Source organism: Tachyglossus aculeatus, chromosome 3 (assembly GCF_015852505.1).
Source record: "Tachyglossus aculeatus isolate mTacAcu1 chromosome 3, mTacAcu1.pri, whole genome shotgun sequence".
NCBI lineage: Eukaryota > Metazoa > Chordata > Mammalia > Monotremata > Tachyglossidae > Tachyglossus > Tachyglossus aculeatus.
The window spans coordinates 88,218,470-88,246,156 of NC_052068.1; the positions used below are offsets into that span (position 1 = coordinate 88,218,470).

The 27,687-nt window shown below is 43.9% G+C and overlaps 1 protein-coding gene across 2 annotated transcripts in view; it reads left to right on the forward strand.

Annotated features, from left to right (window-relative positions):
- Positions 1 to 27,687, forward strand: part of ZBTB7C (zinc finger and BTB domain containing 7C) — a 399,260-nt gene that overhangs the window by 274,824 nt on the left and 96,749 nt on the right. Inside the window, exon 1 of one of the 2 annotated variants that reach the window (XM_038744394.1) lies at positions 731 to 765. The exons of the other annotated variant lie outside the window; for it this stretch is intronic. The gene's annotated coding sequence lies outside the window, so the exon portion shown is untranslated. Of the gene's footprint in view, positions 1 to 730; positions 766 to 27,687 lie in introns of those variants that run through there. 2 annotated transcript variants of the gene reach the window in all.

Genomic DNA, 27,687 nt, shown 5'->3' on the forward strand with positions numbered 1-27,687 from the left:
CCAAGCACCCAGCCCTGCACCTCAGTTCATCTCAGGAAGGGCGTCATAATTAGCACCCCCAGAATCACATAGCTTGTCAGGCCCCTTTGTTTGAAGAAGGCAGCATTTGTGTTCCTCTCATCGAGGGCATTTTCCTCTTTTTTACCCACTCGAATTACTACTGTGCTGTGTTTGATTTTGTTAAGTTATGCTCAGAATCTTGAAGGAGAAAACATATAATTCCAGTAATTTTATTGAGCTCAGGTTTCAGGCAAATGGAAGTGAAATGGCCTTTAAAAAATGAAACACACACACACATCCCAAACTGAATAAAACAATCACAACCCGTCCATTATTTTAGATAAACGGTGTAAGGCGTTTTATGATATATTAGAGAAAGAGAGAGCACGAGAGACCCAGGGGGAAGAAAGAAACCCTGCTTTCATTTCTGCTTTTCCCTTTCAAAGAACTTAATTTGCTTGTTATAAAGTGCAGCATGAAAAGCTCCTGGTAAAATTGGTACTTGTCCCACATGGTGCTTAGAGCTTAATAGTACAGGTGGACTCAAAGGGCTAACTGCCAAATTCTTTTGGTTTAGAGGGAGTGGTGGGAGTGAATTCTCTCAACCACTCCTGGATGGCTTAACTTTCCTCACACAAATCAATGACAATCTCCAGGCTGCTGCAGACACCCATGAGCAGATTTACCACTTTATTTCATGTAGAGCAAGCCAGTGAGTTTTATGATTGTCGCTGGGCTGAAGAAAGGAGATCGAGGGACGTAAAGGTGGGTTTGAATCCGGCTGCTTCTTCTTCTCCTTCTTCTATTCCTCCTTCTTCTTCAGCTCGCGGACTGGGGTAGGGAGGAGACGGCTCCAGGAAGGGACTGGAGAGGAGAAAGGAGGGGAAATGGTCTGTTTTGAAAAGTTTCTGCTGTTGGTTTAACTCAAGAGAAGCCGGCTGGCTTTCCTAGTGTGCAGGCTAAACAAACATTTTTCTTTCATAAAGTGATCTTGTTCTCTGGGGTGCTGGTTTGCCTGAAGGAGTTCAAGAAGCAGTTCTTTCTCATTCATAATTTGTCACATTTTACATGGGTTTTGATTGTGGATCGAGCCCACGGCTGAAACTCCCCCCTCCATCTCCTCTGTCCCCCTCCTGTCCCCCCTGATTCCCTGGGTTTTCTAGCTGCTTCAGCCTGTTGTAGAATGGGCCCACTCTAATACATTTTTACAAAGACAGGTTGGAATTTTTGAAAATGCAAAAAAGAAAACAGAAGGGTCTCTGTAGTTGAGTAACTCTGCTAATAAGAGAGGCTTACATTGGGGAGAGGTGTGGGGGGCGGGGGGACTTAGGTTGATGTAAAAGAGGGTAGAAGGTGATTGATGTTTGTTGATTTTTAAAATACATCTTTGACCTTAATTATTCTTCTCTGCAGAATGCTTTTTTAAAGCAAAGCCTTATACAGTGTATGAGGAAAATGGAATGGAACATTTATTTGATAATCCTTTGCAGATCTATACTTGGGCTCTTTGGATTAAGTGTCTTGCGCTGTAGTGAGAGTTAGGGAAATGATTCACTTTCCTCAAAGAAAGCTGCTTTTGGGTCATAAATACAAAGTGGTCCATTTCAAAATCAGCAAGTCCATGCCTTTGGTGTTCCAAGTGGAGATTTGGAGCAGTCTCGGGGCCAGTTTTCCTTCCTTCTTAACAAGACTGCTGTTGACATGCCCCGGTGACACAGCAAATTCAGCTCTGTTTGTTTTCCAGTGTGTTTGGTTTTGAGTTGTGAGCCTCAGTGATGAGGATGTTGAGAGAGGGAGAGAGACAGAGTGTGCACAAACAGCACAGCAATCCAGTTCCTGTAGGTGATTTGGATCTGAACCGTGTGCCTGCCTTTCGGATTTTGAGTTGTTCCTAGTTCTGACTGCTGGAAGATTTTGCTGGAGAAGTAGGCGGGAGGGAAAAGGGACAAATAACATTCAAGAGAGTATGAGTTTGCATTCAATTTTTCAAGGAAACCTCTAACTCAGGGGCTGGGTACACACACCGTGTAAATGTGTTTGACGTAAATCCCTTCGATCACTTTTCAGAGGTCTGAATTTCTCCAACCTGGCTGAACTGAGTCTGGAGTGAAGTTACAGAGGTGTTACCAGAAATGGGAATCGGTGTTTCAGGCTCAAAACCCCTCAAATACGGGTCTAATAAATCTGTATTTTTGAAGTACGGAATAGGCAGGACGGAGAGAATTTTGCTGTTTGTCTCTTGCTTTGGTATTGTTGATATTATAGAGGTCTGGAGTGTGGCGGTGCCAGACACAAACTTTACCAAGCTGCAGCTTGGTCTGACGCTAATGTCCGTCTCAAGGAAGACTCCCTCCCACACCCCAAACACACCTTCCTTCGTAGCAGGGGATCCTCAGAGAGGATGGCAATCTATGGTGCCTGTCTTTCTTCCCAACTCTCACTACTCTTCCCTAGGCACCCAAACAAGGGCTTGTCTATGACTGAAAAAAATAATAAAATAAACTCCAGTCACCACACAAGAACATAAATGGCTTTCAGTGCAGTTTTCACCGAAAAATCTATGAAAAGAGACCCACAAGTCACACGTTAACTGGCCATGTGGCCTTTCAGAAGGGCAAACCAGACTTTCTGGAAAATTAATTGCAGTATTTGTTAAGCACTTACAATGTGCTAGGCACTGCACTAAGCACTGGGGTAGATACAAGCTAATCAAGTTGCACACTGTCCCTGTCCATGGGCTTCACAGTTTTAATCACAGCAGAAAAGTGGTGGAGCCAGGATTAGAACTCAGATTCTTCTGACTCCCAAGCCCATGCTCTATCCACTACTCCATGCTGCTTCTTGAAAGAAAGGAAGATGCCACAGAAAGATGCTACAGACACCCAATTCTTCCTCTAACCTCCTCTGGTTTTCTTGCAGTTCTTGTTATTTCTTTTTCTCTCTCGGCCGATGCTCCCCATTTTAGATATGGAGTCTCCATGGGGCGGTAATTAGTAATCACAAATTCTTTCCAGGACTTATAATAGTACTTTCCACATTCAATCAATCAGTGGTAACAACCTAGTAAAGCACTCGGCAGCAGTGTGATTGATTGACTGACTTTCTCTACCTTGGCATGATGTAGCACGTCAACTTCCATAGGGACCAGATTCTGATAGAACAAGTGTAGGGCAGGCAACCAGGATGTCCAGCAACAAACTGAGCCCCAGGCCGTGTTTTCCCACCTTGGTCCCCGGAATAGCTGGTAGGGGCCTTGCTTTCTGAGTCCTGTTTTCGGGCCTGTCAGATCAGATGTGCCACTTGGCCCACCTGAGGCTGGGATGAGAAGGCATCCAGGGCGTGTTCCCTTTTCCCCCAACTGCCACACACACTGAGCAGCTCCACTCCCCAGGAAGGGGTTCCCAGCCAAGCCAAGAAAATGAGCAGTGCTGAGGCGATGGACTCGCGGTGTCATCCCTGTAGTATGTCCGTGACAGTCATTACGTTTCACAAGGCTTCGGGGCAACGATCAACTTTTGGACTAAAAACCCGCAGTGGAATGTCGGAACAGACTTTGGGCAGCAGCAGTATATTTCTTTTGGATCGAATGTTATCCCCTCTGAAATGTAGTTTATTGACGTTCCGGTATTTCTCCGTCTGAGTGGCCTGGCGTATCTGGTCTAAGCAAACATCAGGCAGCTTTCGAGACGGGACACCACTGAACAGGCATGACTGTTTTTGCTGGAAAACTCTCCTTCTCCGACTGTTTGCTAAAAGTTGGAAATCACCGCTTCTTCAATGAACTTTGTTTTTGAGGCGGCGGCCTGATTAATGTTGGTTTAAATATTGCATTGATGGGGTACACAGGTCTTTCTTCCTGTGGGACGGCTTGTCCAGAAGGACAACTGTATCTCCTACGTTGGAAGGGTCAGGATCATATTGTTTGTCCTTTTAACTCATTGGTGCTAGATAAGATTTATATTTTTCCCCTTCAGATTAACCAAGAGATAAAGGAGAAGAGCCCATAGATGAGTGTCTTCTTTGTGTTGACAGTAATAGCACACGTGTATAATGGTACAGAAATATCTATTTGCTCAGTTGCCATTAGATCCACAAACAGACAGGTTGGGTCTGTAAAATAGCCACACAGTTTATTTTCCTTTGGCTGGGGGCTGTGGGGGAGAATAGAGGGAGGAGAATCTAGGTTTGGGAGATCCCTGCCAAGAGTGATTTGGAATCTACATCTTATTAGTCAGAGGCTTTGTTTTTCCTCACTGACACTGCCTGCCTGATTAAAAAAAACAACACTTTGATGGGATTTTTTTGTTTGGGTTTGGGTTTTGTTTGTTGTTTTTTACACCTCTGCATACAACCTGGAATCAAGAAGAAAGTGCCTATGTGTTTATAAGTTCTTCCCAGTACCTGATAGTACCCCATGCTTAACAAATGTTCTTAATAATGTTAACAAAAATAACAATAATAATGGCTCTGTTCTTGCTGTGATGGAGGAAGATGAGTAGTTCCCCAAAAGAGGAAAGTTATAATAAGTGGTGATATTGGTTAAACGCTTACTCTGGACGAACCACTGTACTGAGCGCTGGGGTAGATTCTAGAAAACTAGGTCAGATATAATCCCTTTCCCAAATGGGGCTCACCATATAAAATAATAATAATAATGGTGGTATTTGTTAAGCACTTACTATGTGCCAAGCACTGTTCTAAGCGCTGGGGTAGATAAAAGGTAATGGGGTTAGACACAATCCCTGTCCCACATGGGGCTTGCACTCTTAATACCCATTTTACAGATGAGGGAACTGAGGCGCAGAGAAGTTAAATGACTTTCCCAAGGTCACACTGCAGACAAGTGGTGGAGTCAAGATTAGAACTCATGACTTCTAACTCCCAGGCCCGTGCTCTTGCCACAAGGCCATGCTGCTTCCTATCTAATGGGGAGAGAAAACAGGTATTGAATCCCCATTTGCAGATGAGGAAATTGAGGCATAGAGAAATTATGTGATTTACCCAAGGTCATACAGCAGGAAAGTGGCAGAGCTGTGATTGGAACCCAGGCCTTCTGACTCCCAAGGCTGTGCTCTTTCCATTAGGTCACGTGGGCAAGTGCTTCCCAGACACTGTCAGTCCATCAGTCATATTTATTGAACGCTTACCGTGCTCAGAGCACTGTTCTAAGTGCTTGAGAGTACAACATCACAATAAACAGACACAATCCCTGCCCACAATGAGCTTACAGTCCAGAGGGGGAGGCAGACATCAATATAAATAAATTACAGATATAAATAAATAAATTACAGCTATGTATTTTTCTGTGCCCAGCTTACAGTTTTTCATCATCTTCCCTATGAGCTATGGGCTGTGATATCATTGATCCTCTACCCTGCGCTCAGCACCTGTGGTCCCCTGATCCACTGATCCAGTCTGGTTTGCTGGCCAACTTTTCTCCTCCATACTATTGGGCCCTGAGAGGCTGGCCTTTTCCCATCTTTTCCCGGCCCCATCCTTCACTCAGACATGAATTGAATGGGAACTCAGTCCCAACTCATCATTATCCCACAACATCTGGATTTCCGGTAATCCAGCAGGGGGTCAGCTAGAGGTCAGGGTTTCTCCCTGAGCCTGTCGCACTTGGCCGGTGGCAGCGGGTCGTGTGTTAGGTGTGCTCCTGGAGTGGGGGAGTCTGGGAAACTGGCCTGAGGTTACCCAGCTCCACTGGACCCTGAGAGAAAGACAATTCTAAATCAGCCACAAAACAGGAGAGGCAACCCCACCAAGGTAGCATTTGCCTTCCACTTTCTGCGCTTACTTCCCCTCTGGCTATTCCAGGGAAAGGGTGCTTTCTTCTGCTTCTTTGCTCACAGATGTATAAAGGTTGTTTAAATTAGCTCTTGGTCCAATTTGGAGTTGGTGTGGGTAGAGCACCCGGTTTCAATGTGTTTTATAACGAAAGGACTGGGAGCCAGGAAAATGACATTCTAGAACCTAGAATTCAACGATCTTCCATAGACAGAGCTCCTTATTACTCAGATTAAAAGACTTTGGGGTTTTCATCAGTGTCTCAGCAAAAATTGCTGGTGGCCCTTCTTCTTTCCTCCTGTCACATATGTCTCTCTGCTTCTTATTTCTAGCACAGGAGCCTAGGTCAGGCACAGTGGATGATGAAGGAGTAGGAATAGGAGAAGAAATCAAGAAAGGACCACCTGCAGAGTAGCTGTAATACACTTTTCTACTCTGAAAAAGGCCTGGGGATAGATTGTAAGCAGGTTCAGATTGCAAGTGGATATCAGCGATCTTCATCATTGTCATCATTATGTTTGTAGTCTGATGTTCATAAGCATGTGCTATGTGCTTAACACTGCACTAAGCGCTGAGGTAGATACGGGATAATCAGGTCAGACACAGTCTAAGTGGGAGGGACCACAGGGATCAAATCCTACTTTTACCAATGAGATAAAGCCTTGAAAAGCTAAATGACTTGCTCAAGGTCACACAGCAGGCAAATGTCAGAGCTGGGATTAGAACCCTCCTAACTTCCCATACTGTACTCTACACTAGACCACAATGCAAGTGGTGTCTTGCTGGGAGCTGTCAGAGGTTGTTGAACTTAGAGATTATGTCCGCTAACTCCATTAGACTCTCCCAAGTGCTTAATGCAGTGCTCCACATAGACTAAGTGCTTAAGGAATACTATTGATTGATTGATTGACTGATATGGATCAATGACCCACGGAATAGCCCAGAAGAGGAGACTGTTTGAATTCTCCATTCAACAGAAGATCTGAATGGATCAAAAGATCTTGCTGGGATAGGATCGCTTTGATTTCTCTGGCCTGGTTTTTTTGGCATCCCGGGAACTCAGTGATGATTCAGACAGAGTCACCTCTGGAGATAAACATTTGCATTGGTGTTGGCCAGTTACCTTCCTATAGAATTTGGAAAACGGCTAGAGGTCCCGGAGAGGTGACGGTTAACTCGGCCTCCAGTGGGCGTCGGCCATGGGACCGTGCCTCCTTTCTGGCCTGGAGCCATGGAGGGTCTGGTCGTTGGGACCAGTTTCTCGATCCTCAGAGCCCCACGAGGTGCTCCCTTGGGAGGCTGAGTCTGTCCTCGGGCTTGACTGCCGGGCCCTCGGGAGATTCCGTCACTCCGCCCACCCGACCGAGCACCTACGCATCTGGGCGTCTTCCAAGTGGTGACAGTGGGGAGCCCATGTTCCCGACTGCCCCACCTTCCCCACCTGCAGGGAACTGGGCCTCAATTTGCCCCCAGGCCATCCAGTCACCTGGCCACCTCTGGGCCCCAGTGACAGGAGAAGTTAGCTAGGCCATTTGAGGAGATGAGCCCAATGCTGTCACCGCCATTTGAGTTAGGAGCCGCTGAACTGTGAATTGACCTTGATACAGGGCTATACTCTTAACTTAAATAGGCTAGACTCTTAACTTAAATCATGAACATTTATATCTGCCCGCATTGTACTGAGCATTCAGAGGACGATGTCGGATCCTCTCCTACCCGCCCTTCGTGGCATAATGGATAGATCATGGTCCCGGGAGTCAGAAGGTCATGGGTTCTAATCCTGACTCTGCCACTTGTCTGCAGTGTGACCATGGGCAAGTCACTTTACTTCCCTGTTCCTCATTTACCTCATTTGTAAAATGGGGATTGACACTGTGAGCCCCAAGTGGGACAGGGCCTGTGTCCAACCTGATTTGCTTGTATCCACCCCAGTGCTTAGTACAGTGCCTGGCACATAGTAAGAGATTAACAAATACCACAGTTATTCCAGTGCTTAGTACAGTGGTTGGCCCATAGTAAGCGCTTAACAAATACCCATAATTATTATGTGCCATTTGATGTTTCCCTCAGAAACAGCTGATTTTCTGGGGGAAGGTGATTCATTCATTCATTCTTTCATTCGTATTTATTGAGCACTTACTGTGTGCAGAGCACTGTACTAAGCGCTTGGGAAGTACAAGTTGGCAACGTATAGAGACAGTCCCTACCCAACAGTGGGCTCACAGTCTATAAAGGGGAGACAGACAACAAAACATATTAACAAAATAAATAGAATAGTAAATATGCACAAGTAAAATAGAGTAAAAAATATCCATGAACATATATACAGGTGTGTCAGCAGGTTCCCTTTTCAACTGTGTCTTTTGGGTTCCTATGGAACTGGACTGTACTATCTTCACCTAAAATGCTGACCAACTGGGTAGTCATGGATTTGGAGTGCTTTCAGAGCCCATCTGATTGAAAGGATATCTAAACCCCCAAGATCTGTCTTTTTTATTTTTAAATAATATTAATAATAATGATGATGGCATTTGTTAAGCACTTACTATGTGCAAAGCACTGTTCTAAACACTGGGGAGGATACAAGGTGATCAGGTTGTCCCAGGTGGTGCTCACAGTCTTAATCCCTATTTTACAGATGAGGTAACTGAGACTCAGTTAAGTGACTTGCCCAAAGTCACACAGCTGATACATGGCAGAATCAGGATTAGAACTCACAACCTCTGACTCCCAAGCCTGTGCTCTTTCCACTGAGCCACGCTGCTTGTTATTTGCTTAATATAAACCAGGAACTGCACTAAGCACTGGGGTAGGTACAAGATAATCTGGTTGGACACAGTCTTTTCCCCCACAGTGGGCTCACAGTCTAAGTCGAAGAGAGAAGGATTTAATCCCCATTTTACAATTGAGGTTCCTGAGGCACAGGAAAGTTAAGTGACTTGCCCTTGGACACTCAGCCGACAAATGCCCGTGGTCACTCAGCCGACAAGTGGCAAAATCGAGATTAGGACCCAGGTACTTCAGACTCTCAGGCCCATGCTCTATTCAATGGGCCATGCTGCTCTACATTCTGAGGAAAACCCTGTCTATCTGAATGAACAAGCAAATGCCTCAGGAGCTATGAGCTACATGCTTGTGCCTGACCTTGCTTCTTCTAGCAAACTCTAAGCTTCTTGAGGACAAAGGCAGGGGTTTCCCATCTTCTGGGGTCCTCAGCAGTGCCTACTGCTTTGTACCACAGGGCTGCTCATCGCCTGCTCTGGTTACCTCAGAACTCTGGTATGAATCTTCCCTCCTTCACTCCCACCTGCCTTCTTCCCACTTCCACCTGGCAGAAGGTGGGGAAGGAGGGGGGTCAGATGGTGGAAGAGAAGGAACAGAACAGGTCCCTTATGCAGAAGCACTCCTTCCAGTTGCAGGGTTTTAGCTCTACAGCCCTGTGGCACTCTGTATGGACATACAGAGCTGGGATTTCAGCTGTGCTTTGGGCCCTGTAATCACCATTGTTTAGAAAAACCTTTAGGTGGCATTACTGCCTTCCAGCAAGAGAAAGGGCAGAAGGTGAGATGTTCAAACAAATTTAGCACCTCTCCTTACCCAGAGACTCCAAGCTAATCACATCAGAGTTGTTACTAGAGTATGCATCAAAGGAACCCTGAAGGCTTAATTGAGCCAGTAGTAAGGCCTCAGTGAAATAGACCTAAGTAGTAGATGGAACCCCAACAGAGGAGGAAAGATTGCAGGTGAAAGGAAAAGGGTTTGAGTCACTTTTGGTCAATTAGAGACTCTCTGTCCTTTGACAACTTCAAAATAAACTAGTTTGAGGCTAGTATTCTGGGATATTTGTGTATTCTGTGCAAGATAGAGAGAATGAGAGAGAGTGTGTGTGTGTGAGTGTGTGTGTGTGGTGTAAAGTAGTAGGGAAGAAGTGTGGCCTACTGGTTAGACCATGGGCCTGGGAGTCATAAGGACCTGGATTCTAATCCCGGCTCCACCACTTGTGTGCTGTGGGACCTTGGGCAAGCCACTTTACTATTCTGTGCCTCAGTTCCCTCATCTGTAAAATGGTGATTCAGACTGCGAGTCCCGTGTGGGATGCGGACTGAGTCCAACCTGATTACCTTGTCTCTACTCCAGTGCTTAGAACAGTGCCTAGCACATAGTAACTGCATAACAAGTGCTATAAAAAGTAGTAGCTCTAGTAGCAATCATAATAGCAGCATTTATTGAACACCCCCTTGGTGCAGTACACTGAACTAGGCTCTTGGGAAGTACAGAGTAATGAAGTGATACGTTCCCGTCCCACAAAGAGCTTACATGTGGAGGCAGGCATCCTTTAAGCAATATTGCCAGCCTACGTTGTCGATGTCTGAAAGTGACTGCTGTGAGCCCGTTTCTGGGTCGGGACTGTCTCTATGTGTTGCCAACTTGTACTTCCCAAGTGCTTAGTACAGTGCTCTGCACACAATAAGCTCTCAATAAATATGATTGAATGAATTAATTAGATCCAGACCCTGCCCCTTGTGGGACGGGGACTGTGTTAAACCAATTTGCTTGTATGTATAATAATGTTGATATTTGTTAAGCACTTATTATGTGCCAAGCAATGTTCTAAGCACTGGGGTAGAGACAAGGTAATCAGGTTGTCCCACGTGGAGCTCACAGTCTTCACCCTCATTTTACAGGTGAGGGAACTGAGGCCCAGAGAATTTAGGTGACTTGCCCAAGGTCACACAGCTGACAAGTGGTGGAGCTGGGATTAGAACCCCAGTGATTAGTACAGTGCGTGACACACAATGAGCCCTTAACAAATACCACAATTATTACTGTCTCTCAAGGCTGAACCAAGTCAACAGTAGTAGCAGTAGTAGTAGTAAATCATTATTATAAATTACTTAGAAATTCAAATTAATGTCTGTCTGCCCCTCTAGATTATAAGTTCATTATGGGCAGGGAACGTGTCTTCTAATTCTGTTCATTAGAAGTTAGTACAGTGCTCTGCACATAGTAAGCACGCAATAAATATTATTGATAGTTGTATTACTTTTGATAGTAGTATCAGTAATAGCATTTATTAAACATGTTCTGTGGGCAAAATATTGTATTAAGCATTGGGAAAAATAGATGGAGTGCATTTTTAAATTAATAAATGAATTAATTATTGCTGAACCAAGGTAATGACTCTTTGGGTGGAGATTAAGGGAAATCTGGAGAGAAAGAATAGACAGGATTTAGAACTGACTGAATGAGAGAGCTGAAGAGAGTGAAGAGTTGAAGATTTGGCACCAAAGTTTGTGACCTATGGGGATAGAGAGAATGGCGATGTTGTAGACCAAGAAGTGAAATTTAGGATGGAGGGAAAGGTTTAGGAGAAAAGGTAAGAAATTTGGTTTTAGTTGTGTTGCGTTTCATCTGCCGTTGGAACATACAAGTACATATGTTGTACTTGTACAAGTACTTGTACTTGTACAAGTACAGGCTTGGAGGCAAGATGAAATGCAGAATTGAATAGCAGGAGAGAGGCTGGGCTTGAGAGATAGATTTTAGGAGTCATCTGCATAGGATAGTAGCTAAAGCCATGCAAGGGTAAATGCCGAATGAGAAGGCTCAGGCAACCACAATAGAAAGCCCTTGTGGGATGAGAGGCACAAGAGGAGTCAAGTCAGGGAGTGAAACTGAGAAGGAATGGTCAGAGAGGAAGAAGGAGAATGAGAAAGATATCCTGTGGGCAAACCCAATATCTGATAGTGTTTTGAAGAAAAGAGAGTGGTCAACAGTGAGAAAGATGTCAAGAAGAATATTAGGACTGAGCAGAGTCCATTGCACCTACCTCTGAGGAGGTCGCTGATGTCTCTGGAATCAAGGAGGTTTAAACCTGACTGTAGAGTTGGTGGAGTAGAAGTGAAAGCATCAGATGTATACAACCCACCCAGGGGATTTTGATCAGGAATGGGAACAGGGAGAGGGAGACAGCTGAAGGGAGACGACTGAGAAACAGCGTGGCCTACTGGGTAGAGCACAGGCCTGAGAGTTAGAGGACCTGGGTTCTAATCCTGAATCTGCCAGTTACCTGCTGGGGGACCTAGGGCAAGTTACTTCACTTCTCTGTGCCTCAATGACCTCATCTGTAAAATGGGGATCAAGACTGCAAGTCCCATGTGGGACAAGGACTGTGTCCAAACTTGTATCTATCCCAGTGCTCAGTACTGTATCTGGCACATAAATAAGCACTTAACAAATACCATTAATAAGAGGAAGGATCCAGAGAAAGCATTTGTAGTATAGAAGAACTTGAATAGTGTTGAAAGCAGAAGAGAAAGAGCCATCTGAGAGTGAGAGGTTGAAGAGAACAGTAAGGAAGGGGAGAGGAATGAGAGTGTTTTGAAGAGGTGAAAGGAAGAGTGGGGCTGCGTGTTAGAACAGAATGCGATCATATAAAAATCCGTATTTAATGCTTGCCAACACCATCTGAATGCTCCAAAATCAAATCTGCACCATGTAGTCTCCCCTTCCACCTAAATTATAATAGTAATAATAATAATATAATCACAGCTCCAAGGCAGTTAATGTAACAATCCAACAATAACTCCTTAACACCAATTTTAAGACTGATCTCTCTCCACAAGCTTCGTTCCTCTAAAGGCTAACCTACTCTCTGTTACTCAATCTCATCCAGCCTGCAGCCTTATAACTCCTTCCCCCTTTATATCCGACAGTCCACCACTCTCCCCACCTTAAAAACCCTCTAAAATTGCATCTCCTCCAAGAGGTTTTCCCTGAGTAAACCCTGATTTTCCCTATCTGCCCTCCCCCTTGCACTGCCTATGCACTTGGCTGCGTACACTTTAAGCACTTTGATCCTCATCCTAGTCCCCTAGAATTGAGGTACATATCCTTTTACTTTACCATTTCCCCTACCCGTAATTAATGTTAATGCCTATCTCCCCTTATAGACTGTAAACTGTCATTGTGGGCAAATAGAACATCTACCAACTCTATTGTATTGGACTTTCCCAAGTCCTCAGCACAGTCCTCTGCTCACAGAAAGCGCTCAACAAATCCTATTGATTGACTGAAAGAATGATTGACTGGAAAGGGATGGAAGTAGTAATTTGTGAGACAGGGACCCCAGAAGTTACCAACAACATCAGAGAGCAGCAGCCCAATCCAAGCAGGTATTTTCCAGACCTGGTAGAAACCTGTCCTTCTCTCCCCATCCCTCTCTGTGGCACTTGACTCACTGGAGATTGTCGAGATTCTTGTGAAAACTGCCTGTGAAAAGCCAAGCTTTCAGCCCGCAGTGGATTTCACAGTTCCCTAATTTAGGTTTCACCGCTGATGGTTTCAAAAGGGCTTGTGGTCTTTCCGATGAAGTGAATCTCCTTCTGTGAGACTTGCGTGATGTTGAACAGGTAGGCCTTGGGAAGAGAAAATAAAAGATGATGCTTTTACCATTTGGGGGAAATGGCATTAAAAGAAATAGATGACAACAGTGTAAGAGCATTTTAAATGGCATTTTTTGAAAAAGCTGAAATACTAAATATTTTGCATCTCAACTTAGTACGGTCTCTAAATGTTCTAGTGTTTTCATTACTGAGTTGCAGGCCAGCCTGGTGGATGAATTCCCAAATAGGCTGGCCACATCTCCCCACTAATTTGTGGATCCTGGATAATCATTTTAGCTTGCCATGAGCAACAATCTGCCCATTCCTTAAATGCTGAAGACCAGAGTGATTTCAGTAGTAGAGGGGGTGGCAGGGTGTCAATCAGCCAGTAGCATTGATTAACTGCAATAGTGTGTAATGAACTGAAACAAAATTTTAGGAAGAGTACAATCAAGGTAAAAGACACAGCACTTGCCCTCAAACAGCTTACAATCTACCAGGAGAGACTGGCACGAAGTTATATGCTTATAGAAGGAAAAAGAGAATAGAAAGTTGCATAGTGAATGAATTAGTGCTTAGGCAATAGAGTATGCAAATCCATATGAACATAATTGCTGTGGGTGGCTGGCTGGGAGTGCATTAGTGCTGAGATAGACTTGGGAGGATATGATGTAGGGAGAAGAAAATTAATCAAGGAACGTGGACTCTCTTTCACAAGTATAGCAGACAACCTCTGGAAGCATATGAGTCTGGCCAGCACCTCCCCAGAGACACTTTGAAAGTACTTTCTTGCTTTTTCTCCCTGCCCATTTCTTCCTCCTCCGCCCACCCTCTCCACCATGTTGGTTCTCTCCCTCACATCTCCCTTCCCATGCTGCACGGACAGGTGGATTGACATGGAAAACCACTATTGGGTCAAAATATTTACCCTTTCCCTGAATAAACAGGGCTGCCTAAATACTTAATGAAAGTAAAGATGCTTTTAATTATCTCAATCAATCAACTTTATTGGGCACGTACTGGGTACAAAGCACTGTACTAAACACTTTGGAGAATATAACAGAAATGGGCTTCATGATCCTCCATTCCAAATCCATGTTCAATCAGTGGTTCTTATTGAGTGCTTACTGGGTGCAGAGCCCTGTGCTAAGTGCTTCTCAATTATTCTTCAGCTGTACCATTTCACATCCCCTTACAAGCTTTAACTCCTTAGTCCCCATAACCTCATCATCAGTGTCATTGTCAGTGGTATGTATTTACTGAGAGCTTACTATGTACAGAGCACTGTATTTTGGAGAAACAGCATGGCCTAGTGGAAAGAGCATGGGCCTGGGAATCAGAAGGTCATGGGTCATTGTCTTGTCTGCTGTGTGACCTTGAGGAAGTCACTTCATTTCTTTGTCCCTCCGTTACCTCATCTGTAAAATGGGGGTTGAGACAGTGAGCCCCACACTGGTCAGGAACTGTGTCCAACTTAATTTGCTTGTATCCACCCCAGTGCTTAATACAGTGCCTGATACATAGCAAGCACTTAACAAATACCATCGTTAATACTGTATTAACTCTTGGGAAAGTACAATACAACAGAGTTGGAAGACACGTTTCCTGCCCACAGTGAGTTTATGGTCTTACCTCCTCAGGAATTGTTTCATTTCCATACCAATGTCAGAGATAGGAAGTCCTCATGATGGTAAATTAGCTGCCCAAAACCTTTAGAGTCAATTTAAGAGAAGAATTGGCCTGTAGGAATCTTTTGTCTATTACTCTCTCAATTTAAAGCCATTTGGGTCAATGTTTCAAAACCTATAAAATGGTATTATTCAGTTAATCTTTCATTAAAATTCTAATCAGGGCTGTCTTCAATTTTCTGTTCAGACATCTTAGCAATATTCTTATCTTTCAACCATGCACATTCTCTTACAAAATTATTTCATTATAATTAAACATAATTAAAACAGATGAGCTAGCTAACTAGAAACAAAATGCTAAGTAACACCAAGGTGATTCAGTTGGTTTTGTAATTGGCTCTGGTTGCTGTGTTGCCAATTGGGATTATAGAATATGCAATTTTCCAAGAGTCAGGAGATGTATACAGACAGTTCCTAGCATGTTATCTTGTGCCACCACAGAGCTTTCTTACAACATTCAGATCTGGGCGATACAGCAGGTCAGGTTTTGCCACAGGTGTCTAAAATATATGAGGGAGATCTCAGTCCTTCCCTTATTTCCCGAATCTGTATCGAGTGCCCGCTCTGTTTGGAGTATCAGGTAGTCCCTGAGGAGATTACTGAGAACAAGTGTAGTTTCTGCCCTTTGGCTGAGTACAGCTGAGCCTGTAACCCAGACATCTTGGCGCTCTGTGATCCTAAGTAATTTTTGCCAATTACGGCAGACCAAAGTAAACTCAGGTGAGACCATTTCTAGATCTGACCAGAGGTTCCCCCAGCCTTGCATTACATCTCTCAATGTGGCAGTGGGATTCTTGGAGAAGGCGTGTGATCAATCCAGTCAATCAGTGGTATTTATTGAGTACTTACTGGCTGTGGAATGCTGTACTAGGTACTTGGGAGAGAACAATAGTTAGCAGATACCAACCCTGACCTCAGGGAGCTTATAGTCTAACAGATGATTCCTTCCTAGAAATTCATATCCATGATGATTCTGGAGTTCCTTCTGGCCATTTAAATGCCCCTCTGAACTGGAAGTCCCCCTCTAGACTGGAAACTTGTTGTGGGCAGGTAATGTTCTATTATTATGTATTGTTAAATTTCACTCTCTCAAGCACTAAGTACAGTGTTCTGCACGCAATAAGTGCTCAATGAATACAATTGATTGATTGATTGATTGAAGTCTGGCTTGGGAATTGGGACAATACCAGGCTAAATTCAAAGGAGAGTGGGACTGGGGATTTTTCCTCAATCTGAGTTTCTCCTGTTCATTACCTATGGCCTGTTAAGGGAGCAGGGCAGTAAAGACTTCCCTGGCATTGAATTCACCAGGAGGATGAAGGGAACAAAAGAGAAAAGAGATAAAATTTCTGCACCATTTACTTTGACCCCATAATGCTCTCTAGTTATCCTGGTTCTCTTTCCAGGGCTTTTTCCCCCTTTTACATTTTGCTATTCATTTACTAAACTAAATCAAGACATAGTCTTTTGTATTCAACTAACATAAGATTGTGAGCCCGTTGTTGGGTAGGGATTGTCGCTATCTGCTGCCAAATTATACTTTCCAAGCACTTAGTATAGTGCTCTGCACAAAGTAAGCGCTCAATAAATACGATTGAATGAATGAATGAATCATTTCAATCTCTGGCCTTTGATCTGGCTGGCACTAGAAATCTAAGATGCATTTTATATAACACCTTTCTCTGAGGCATTCTAGGGGCCTTGTGATCACTAATCTATATTATAGGGTCCCTTATCTTTTAGATGAATAACTTTCTATCCTCCCTCCCCCACAGCTCTCCCAAACTCCACTGCTTCCCACGTCCCTCCCAAAACAGTGTACTTGGTTCTGTGGGGTAGCTCAGGAGAAAAGAGGTTCAGGAGCAGTGATAGGTAAGGAAGGAGAGTGTGAAGGGCAGGGGGTGGGGGCAGGGGGCAGGTATTGTCAGTTAGGAAGGGAGGTAGAAAGAACAAGGTCCTGGGAGTCAGAAGAACCTGGGTTCTAATCCTGCCTCCTCCACTTGTCTGCTTGTGACCTTGGGCAAATTGCTTCACTCCTCTATGCCTCAGTTACCCCATCTGTAAAGTGGGTATTAAGACTGTAAGCCCCATGTGGGACAGGGACTGTGTCCAACTTGATTAGCTTGCATGTACCCCAGTGCTTAGTATAGTGCCTGGCACGTAGTAAGTGGTTAACAAATACCATTAAAAAAAAAGGGTGGTTGCGATTGGATTGGGTAGGAGGTGATGCTAACCAACCACTTTACAGCCGAGGTCTTAGTGCCCCTCCCCCATCTTCATAAGTCCTCAATGACTTCTCCCAGTTTGTGTAATCCATTTATGTAGCAGCATCCCTGTGAGAGGAAAGAAGGATTGGAGAATCTCACAGGTTTACTGCAGTGGCAAAACAGAATGGTCAACTGACTTGTCGAGAGTCATATACAAGATGGTCATTGAGACAGAATTTGAAAAGGGGGCCCTCCTGGGGAATGGGGCCAATATCTCCTATACTTTAATTTTCCTCCCAGTCCTATGCTTGACCGACCATAGACAAAGCTGACTCAAATTCCAACCCTGAACAATCTGTGAGCCTCATAAGGGGCAGGGACTGTGTCCAACCTGATTATCTTGTTTGTACCCCAGTGCTTAGGACAGAGCTTAGCATATAGAGAGTGTTTTACAAATACCATTATTATTATTGGATGCTATCCTTTAGAATCACAGTCCAATCATCCATCTAATACTTATTTTGCCTTGTTTATTGAGCTTCCAGTCAAATATGGGCATTTCTGCATGGAACAATATCCTGGTGAATTATTGCTTTGATTTACAGCACCAGCTCATTTTCCTCTCACAAATCTCCCTGCCCTGTCCTCCCAAAATTAACTCAGCTGGCTCTGATCTCAACTCCCTAGACCTGTTCAATGAGAATGAAAATGAGCAAAGTGTATTTCATCCTACACTGGGAGTATACCGTATGAGGCTCTCAAATTTACAGCACAGGTTATCCTGAGATAAAGACTCGATGGTATTTTTTTTTTCCTTTTTGGCTTAGTGGTACTACGTTTGTTGGAATTGGTTTGTTTTGTTGTCTGTCTCTCCCCTTCTAAACTGTGAGCCCGTTGTTGGGTAGGGATTGTCCTTATTTGTTGCTGAATTGTACTTTCCAAGTACTTTGTACAGTGCGCCGCACACAGTAAACGCTCAATAAATACGATTGAATGAATGAATGAATGAATGGAATACTTTAGCCCTCAAAGTATTTGGAGTAGCATGATTGAAGCAATTAATCCAATTTCACAGATGAGGAAAATGAGATGGAAAGATTCTTCTACTCAACCTAGGTAGAAGACGCATTGGTGATGTTTGGAAAAGATCCCCTTTCTGCTGCTATCCCTAGCTCTGTTTTACAACCCTATTGACCTTTAAATCTTGTTTCGAGGCTACTGAGCTCCGTAGCACAGTCATAGATCCATCTATTCCATTCCACCAACTTAAGGATGGAAAAGATGCATCAAGCAAAATAAAACAAAGGTCATTTTTTTCCTCCATAATTATTCCAACTCCCTAGAAGACACACAATGCCATGTCATTGCCAGTGAACTGTACGAACTGGTGGAACAGGATCACAAGCTTCCATAGAGTGTGAGTCCCTGCGGTAGAATGTGATGTGGAGTTATTAGATTGAGCCCCTCAGCTGGCTCTCTTTGCCGCAGAAAGGCCAGGGGTGATCTTTGCCTTTAGGGAATGTAATAAATGAGCCTGGTTCTGCGAGTCGGTCTTTTGGGTGGTAACATTTTTTCCCGGTGGAAAATCCCTTATATTTCATAGATGATCAGGGACTGAGTAGATTATTTTTTCCTCTTCCACTTGTATACATAGTGATTTAAATCCTTCTATCAATGAAATTTTGTCTTGAGGAACATAGTAGTCAAGGTCATAGGAGTAATAGTATTAATAACGATATTATTAAGCACTTACTATGTGCCAGGAACTAACAAGAGGAGTAGTTGCATGGGCTATGGACTGTACTAGGCACTTTAGAAGTATGAGATAATTAAGTGGCACATTCCCCGTCTACAAGGAATTTGCACTCTAAAGGGGGAGACAATCATAAAAGTATTTTCCCCTCTATGCTTAAAACTTTTCCTAGTAAGAGTAGGGTTCCCAGGACAATAGGGCTTGAATAAAGAGAATGTAAGAATGTATCTACTAACTCTTTTATATTGTGCTCTCCCAAGCATTTAGTACAATGCTCTGCACACAGAAGACACTCAATAATATGATTGATTGATTGATTTAGATTCACTCGGTTCAATTTACTCTGCCCCCAGCCCATTCCCCATGAATTTTACAAAGCAGTTTTATGTCTTGTATACACAAACATGTGTGGAACCTGAAGAGTTCCACAACTTGAAGGATGAGGAAATGCACGAAAGACTCTAGAAGCCAAAAATAAAAGTGACCAAAAGTGTGGACACCTGGCTGAGGGAAATTGGGAGAGGAATGTTCATCTTGGAGAAGAGGTGGGCGAAAGAGACAATGAACTGTTTTTTCGAACCTAGGAAAGGTTTTAATGAGGAGGGCAATGTGCAGCTGTTTTCCCTCGCCATGAGGGATAAGGGAAACAAACATTTCTGAGTTAAAAACTTTCTGGAAACACTCACCCAAGCAGGCAAAATAATCTTTTCAGGAGACTCACATTAATCTATCAATCAATCAGTGGTATTTATTGAGCACTTTCTCAGTCCAGGGCTCTGGAGTAAAACCTTAAGAGAGTACAGTAGAGTAAGTAGACATGATTGTTGCCTTCAAGGAGTTTCCAATCCCATCTCAAGGAGGCCTTCTCCGATCAATTCCTCAATGCCCCCTCCACTTTTTCCCCCTTTTCCTGCCAATTCAACAGTTTCAAGTCACCTAGGCACTTGAGTACTCACCCCTGGCCCCCATCCAGTAACACTAAGTGCACATCATAGGAGTAGTGTGACCTAGTGGAAAGAGCAAAGGATTGGGAGTCAGAGGAGCTGGGTTCTAATTCCAGCTCCACCACCTGTCTGCTGTGTGATCTTGGGCAGGCAAGTTACTTAACTTCTCTGTGCCTCAGTTCCCTCATCTCCAAAATGGAGATTCAATCCCTGTTCTCCCTCCTACATAGACTGTGAGCCCCAACAGGAACCTGACTATCTTGTCACTATCCCAGTGCTTAGTACAGTGTTTGGCACATAGTAAGTGCTTAGCAAATACCACAACTATTAATTATATTTGTATTTTTAAAGTCTTTTGCTCTCATTACCTGGCTAGTTTTCAAGGTCGTTGAGGGCAAGTGTTGTGTCTACTGACTCTATTATATTTTCCCAACTGCTTAGTACAGTGCTCAGCATATTGAAAATGCTCAATAAATACCATTGATTGTTTGATGGACTGATTGACTGGGATGGTCACTTTAAGTGATTTTTGTCATGTTCTGCCTGGAAGTTGTGGGGAGGATTCTAGAAATTCCCAAGTGCCCTCCAGCCACCATCCTTCCACTTTCAATTGTCTATGTAATCTTTCTGTTATTGCTATTTTTACTTTTTTGCTTTTGGCACCTTTACTTTTTATCTCATTGTTCCTTTGTGTTTGGGAGTTTGTCCTGTTTCTGCCATTCAATTGATAGCTCCTCGCTGGCAAGGATGAGAAGCCATATGGTCTAGTGGTAAGAGCACAGGCCTGGGACTTGGGTTCTATTCCTGGCTCTGCCTCTTGCCTGCTGTGTGATCTTGGGCAAGTCACTAGACTTCTCCGTGCCACATTTTCCTCATCTATAAAATGGGAACTCAAGACCTCATCTCCCTCTCCAATTGTGAGCCCCATGTAGGACAAGGATTGGGTTTGACAGAGGTTAGCACATAGTAAGTACTTTACAAACTAGTAAGCACCATGTCATCTACACATTTGGATCTGTACCTTTTGGCCACTTGACACTCCCTCTACCTTCTGCCTCACAGCACTTATGCACATATCTGAAATTCACCTATTTATATTAGTGAGAAGCAGCCTGACTCAGTGGAAAGAGCACGGGCTTAGGAGTCAAAGGTCATGAGTCCTAATCCCAGTTCCACCACATGTCTGCTGTGTGACCTTGGGAAAGTCACTTAACTTCTCTGAGCTTCAGTTACCTCATCTGTAAAATGAGGAGTAAGACTGTGAGCCCCATGTGGGACAACCTGATCACCTTGTATCCCCCCCAGCGCTTAGAACAGTGCTTTGCACATAGTAAGTGGTTAACAAATGCCATCATTATGATTATTATTGTTATTAATGTCTATCTCCCGCTCTTGCCAGTAAACTCACTGTGGACAGGGAACGTGTCTACCCACTCTGTGGTGTTTTCCCAAGTACAGTGCTCTGCACACAGTAAGCTCTCAATAAATACTATTGATTAACAAATACCACAGTTATCATTGTCACTATTATCAGAGACTGGGCCTGAAAGGTTCTGTCAGCCACAGACCAAAGAATGATCCTCAAGGGTGATCCATCCCACATCAGTCTTTTCAGTTCCATGGACCCATAGAGGTAGCAATACCATCAGCAGCAGCATGTGAGAATGCCAAAGATGACTCCATGTGGGTAGCTTTCCATCAGTATTATTGTAGAAAGTGAAATCTCCAGGGTAGCCTCAAACAAGCAAGCATTTTGGAATGTTGTCTTTATTGTGTATGGCTTAAGACACTGGATTAGACACCAAGGCTATGGATTTGCAGATATTTTAGTCCAATGTACAGCATCAAACCCAGACAGAAGCTCCACCAGCTGATTAAGTGGTGTGTTGTGATTCTGCTAGGTGCCATATGGAGGAACTGGAAATCAGAGACAGGCTCCCTTCTCTCATCCCCCAGATCACAGATCTCAGTGGCACTTCCACAACTGATTTATTGTGTTCCAAGGGAGGGGATCCATCTGCATTGCTCATTAGCACATCTGTGCCGACTGATTCTGAAATTAATTTAGTTCTGATTTCAGCTCTGTTGTTTCCTTCTTTTTTATCCTGTCCCCTTCTTTAGCCCCTCCTGGCTATCATAGAAACAATTTTTTAAAAAGCAGATCCATTTTAAAGACACACCTTCCTAGAACAAGTTAATCAGGAAAGCTCGTTCTAAAGTTTAAAGTTCTCACAGCAGCACTATCTTAATAGGATGTACGTGCCAAGAGGAATGCTTTTATTCCTGTGTTTCTGGTTAGTTGAGCAAATAACATAACAAACATCATCCCAAGAACTAAAATGAGAATGTCAACCCCAGAGAATGTTCAGTGAGTTAATGTTGCTATAGATGATGAATTTTAGAACAGCATTTCCAGATTTCATTTTTTGCCCTGCATACTCACACAGTAACACAAGTTTCAGATGCATTTGCTCTATGAAAAAAATGTCTGAACAATCAATAGGTTTTGAGCATGCAAGTGAAGTAAACACATAGGCTTCCAAAGATGTCTACACACATGTAGCACATGTACATATGTAGCACATATGGCACTATTCTGGTTCTTGCTAAATAACAATAACTCAGATTAGGTAGAGTGGGTAATTGAAAGACTTTGTAATTTTAAGTTTATGGTTTCTCTCTTTAGAAAGATAGATTTGGTTTCTATTATAGAGATAATAGCAAGGGAAGTCTAGCTGTGAGATGGCACATTCAAATTACAGTCCTCTATCTAGATCTGCAGTCAAATGTACATTGTAGCAGTCATCTATATATAATCACTTCACCAGCCATACACTTGTAACTGAACTTTGGCCCCCTAAACTTTATTCTTAGTAACATACTAAATGGCCCAGTCAAGGGCCTTAAATCTCCCTCTAAATGGCTCTCAATGAAGGAGGAAAACAAAGCAGTTTGCATTCACTCCCGGAAAAGCTTGAGAGGTTTTTTTCCTGCTAAAATGGCTTTTGATGTGACCAGCTGTGAGGCAAAAATAAAATGGAGCTTCCTGGGATGCCAACAGGTGCCTGTGACTCTTCATCCCCTGGATGGATCACTGCAAAGGATGTTAGGAAGTTCAGGAAAGATTGAGCTTAGTCAATAAGAATCATACGGTGCTTGGGCCCATAGTATGGGGAAGGAGGTGATGCGGGTGTGTGTTGTTGAAGGGGGGGAACGTTATAGTGCAGTGAAGTCTGGGAGGTCTGGAGGAGCAGGACAGGCTCCCTGTGGCCCTGGGCTGAGGGTGGCACCCCCAACTCTCATCACCCCAAACTAGGATCTGAAAGAGTCCTTCCACTTCCGATACAGGCCTGGGGACCAAGAATGCCAACATTTCTTCCCAGGCATCTTGTTTTTTATGGCTCTTTTAAGTGCCAGGTGCTCTGTACCAAGCTCTGTACTAAGCACTGGGGTAGATACACGCTAATCAGATTGGGCAGTCTGTATCCCAGAAGGGGCTCCTACAGATGAGGTAACTGAGGCCCAGAGAAGTTAAGTAACTTAGCCAAGGTCACAAAGCAGTCAATCAGTCAATTTAGTGCTTATTGAGCACAGAGTACTGTTCTAAGCACTTGAGAGAGTACAATATAACAAATATATTCTCTGCCCATTATCAGCTTACAGTCTAGAGGGGGAGACAAACATTAATATAAATAAATAAATTAAGGATATGTATTTAAGTGCCGTGGGGCTGGGAGCAGGGATGAATAAAGGGAGCAAGTCAGAGTGACGCAGAAGGGAGTGGGAGAAGAGGAAAAGAGGGCTTAGTCAGGGAAGGCCTCTTGGAGGAGATGAGCCTTCAATAAGGCTTTGAACACGGGGAGAGTAATTGTCTGTCAGATGTGAGGAGTGAGGGTGTTCCAGGCCAGAGGCAGGATGTGGGCTTGAACAGTCACATAACAGAGCCAGGATCAGAACCCTGGTCCTTCCGACTCCCAGGCCCGTGCTCCATCCACTGGGCCAATCTTGGAGGGAGGGTCCATATCCTCTCCCTGCTTTTATTCTCTCTTTTACATCGGCTGAACCACTCACAGATATTTGTCTGGCCCATGGACTCAGAGTGTAAAAGAAATTAGTCAGTGCACCAAAGAAGAATCAGGCAATGGGCCAATGAGAATCAGACTCTGGACTCAAAGGATTTAAAATGCTCCTTCTCTCCTTTCCATCCCCTTTGGATCAGTATTTTCCCAGCTACCAGAGAGATGGGAAGGTGGCAGATTCTGAGGGAGGCAAGTATTTTTCTCCTCTTAGTTTAGATGAAATGTAGAAGGAGGGAGTAACGGAGTAATATCTACACTCTGGGGACTGACTTGGGTTTACATTTTCTTCTTTCACTCTTCTTTTCTTTAGCCCCTTTCCATGCCCACATTGGAAGTGGAGGCTTTCTATGCTCAAACGCACTGAGCACAGAAAATCAGGAAATCAGGAAACTGGAAGATGTGATTCATGACCACAGCCATGGCATTACTGGAGCTAGAGAAATTCCTGTTGTTTCCCAGAGTCTTCAACTACCCTTCCAAGGTTCTGTGTTAAAGCAGGGTAATGGGATAAAACCATTTTGAAACAACCGAGAAGTTCCTCCTCCAACTCTCAGCTGCCTTTGACCCTGTAGTCGCTGTCATTCCCCTGGAAACACAAGCAAAAACTTGGCTCTTCTGACACAGTTGTCCCTTGGTTCTTTTCTTACCACACAGGCCAATCTCCCTCAGGCTTTTTCACCAGTTCTTTCCCTGCCTCCCAGCCATTAAACATGAGTGTCCCTCAAGGTTCTTGTCTTTTTTGGGTCCCCTTTTCTTCTCAATTTACTCTTACTCCCTTGGGATCCCATTCTCTCCCATGGCTTCAGCTACTGTCTCTATACAGATGACTCCCTAATCTACTTTGCTAGCCCCAACCTCTCTCCTCTGTAATCTCACATTTTTTCCTGCCTCCAGGACATCTCTACATGCTTGCCCCGCTAGCACCTGTAGCTCAATGTATCCAAAGCTCAACTGTCGCCTTCCCTCCCTAATGCTCTTCTTCTGTAGTTAAGGGACTCATCACAGATCACACAGCTAGCAAGTGGCAAAGCCAGGACTGGAATCCAGAGCACTGGACTCCCAGTCTCCCCATGTAGTCTGTTCTTGAAACACTTCAAGGATAGTGATTCCATAAATCCCATCTGGATTGCGGAGCCAGTTGAAGATGGGCCCAGAAAAGTGGATATGTTTAGAGCTGCAAGGTGTTTAAGAAGGACAATTCAGTTGAAAAATTGCCTTATGACCCTCACCCCGGTTCTACCCCAGATCTCCACCCAGTGACTGAGAAAGAGAAGGAGGGAGGGGGGGAAGAATTTTATGTTTTCATTACCTTTTTTTATAGTATTTGCTTTTTTAATTTTTTTAAAGTATCTTTTATAGTATTTGTTAAGAGTTCACTATGTGCCAGGCACTGTACTATGTACTGGGGTAGATATAAGCTATTCAGCTGGACACAGTCCATGTCACACATGGGGCTCGCAGTCTTAAACTCCATTTGATAGATGAGGTAACTGAGGTACAGGGAAATTAAGTGATTTGCCCAATGTAACACAGCAGATGAGTGGCAGAACCGGAATTGGAAACCAGATCCTTCTGACTCCCAGGCCCGTGCTCTATCTGCTAGGCCATGCTGCTTCTCCTGCCTAATTTGGTGGCCTGCAAACGGGAAGATACAAATGAAGATTTGAGTTTTGGTGGTATGGCTAGTGTTGGCACCAAGGCACTATGGGAGCTCTCAACTCCCGGTAAACGATTTTCCTTTGTTGGCAGATAGACTAAAGAAAGGGCTGGAATTCAGGACACCAAGTTCCTATTAACAACTCTCTCTAGGTCAATAAATTATCTGTGAGTCTCAATTTTCCCAGCTGTAAACCAGGAACAATTATCCCTGACATAGGATGCATCACTGTGGGCACAGCCCTGAGACACAGACGAAAGGGGTTGTCTTATTATTTTAAGTGGTTCAAACTTGTGTTTGTCTTTCCGTTAAGCTATTGGGTAACACCAAGAACTGAAAACAGGGAAATGTTATACTTAAACTCTTCCCTGACTCTCCTGAACATATCTGCAAATTGATGTATTGACTTCATGTGGCTCAGAGAAAATCCTTTTCAACATTGACCAGGGGGCTAGCCATCCTTCTTCCCCGCTTCCCTCATGATACTTATCCTTCATAATCAATGCCCTTCAAAATAATCTTCAAGTATCCCCATCTACTTTATAATACAGCAAGGTGCTCTGCTTAAATGGACTTATCACTAGGCTGACAATATTATTTTTATCGAAAACCAGGCCCCATTCAAACTTGTTCACCTCCTTCTTTTCTCTCAATTATCAAGAGAGCAGGGGAAGAAGGAAAGGAAGCTTGGGGCTAAAATCTCCCAGTTTCCTGTGATGCCTAAGCTAAAGTCCCAGAATGCTGTGGGAACAAAATTGAGCATGTACTGAGCATGTTCCTGACTGGAAATGGAATCTTGAGCATTGAAATGACTAAAAGCATTTATAAATTGGTGTAAGGGGTAAACGTACCAAACAATCCTTGGATAGTTGAATATTTCTCTAAACTTGCTCTGATACTCCTACAGAAACTCAAGGCTGCAGAAACCCACTGGTGCATATGGTCAAGGATGCTTGGTGGAAGTACTGGCTCTCTGGATCCTGCAGTTCAGGAGAAGGAGAGGAAGAAACTTTATTTTTTTATGGCGTTTGTTAAGTGCTTACTATGTGCCAGGCCCTGTATTAAGCACTGGGGTAGAAACAAGCTAATCAGGTTGGAAACAGTCCATGTCCCACCCACATGGGGCTCACAGCCTTAATCCCCATTTTACAGATGAGATAACTGAGGCACAGAAAAGTGAAGTGACTTGCCCAAGGTCACGCAGCAGACAAGTGACAGAGCCAGGATTAGAAACCAGATCCCTCTGACTCCCAGGCCTGTGCTCTATCCACTAAGCCATGCTGCTTCTCATCTTTGCCATTGTTCTCCAGTGTACCTGTTGGGTAAGCAAGTGCGGGTTCAGAAGTGCTGACTCCAGAAAGGGATAATGGCAAAGTCTGATCACCTCAGACCCTCACTTGGGAAATCCAAAGGGGAAACAAGTGACTACGAATTGTAATTAATCACTTGATTCAGACAACTAGTCTGACAGTAACCAACACCTTAATGCAGTTGTTTCACAGTATTTGCCTTATTATGAGCCTCATAACTTGTCTTACTCTATATGCACTAATTAGGTAATTAGCTCTATGAAGATGGTGCCTCTTTTCAAAATGTGATTCAGGCAAGATAAAAGATGTCTGTAAAGTAAAGGTTTGTTCCTTTACTGTGTTCTCTCAGTTTGGTTTGATGATAGGGACAGACGTAGACCTTGTGAAGCAAATTCTTTTGGCATGGAAAGGTTCCCATATGGGAGGTAGGAAATATCCAGTTTGGAGACACTCCTGGCTGTGATTTGCCTGGAGTAGCCTGATTCCTCCGAGTTCCTGTCCTGAAGGGTGACCGGCACTGTTCTAAGCTCTGGGGGGGTAGATATAAGCTAATAAGTTTGGACACGGTCCATGTCCCGCGGTCCATGTCCCACGTGAGGCTCACAGTCTTAATCCCCATTATGGTGAAGCAGTGTGGCCTAGTGGAAAGAACATGAGTCTGGGAGTCAGAGGACCTGTGTTCTAATCCTAACTCTGCCGCAAGTCTGCTGTGTGACCTTGGGCAAAACACTTCACTTCTCAGCTCCTCAGTTGCCTCATCTGTAAAATGGGGATTAAGACTGTGAGTCCTATGTTGGGTAGGAACTGTGTCCAACCTGATTAGCTTGCACCTACCCTGGAGCTTAGTACAGTAACTGGCACTTAGTAAGTGCTT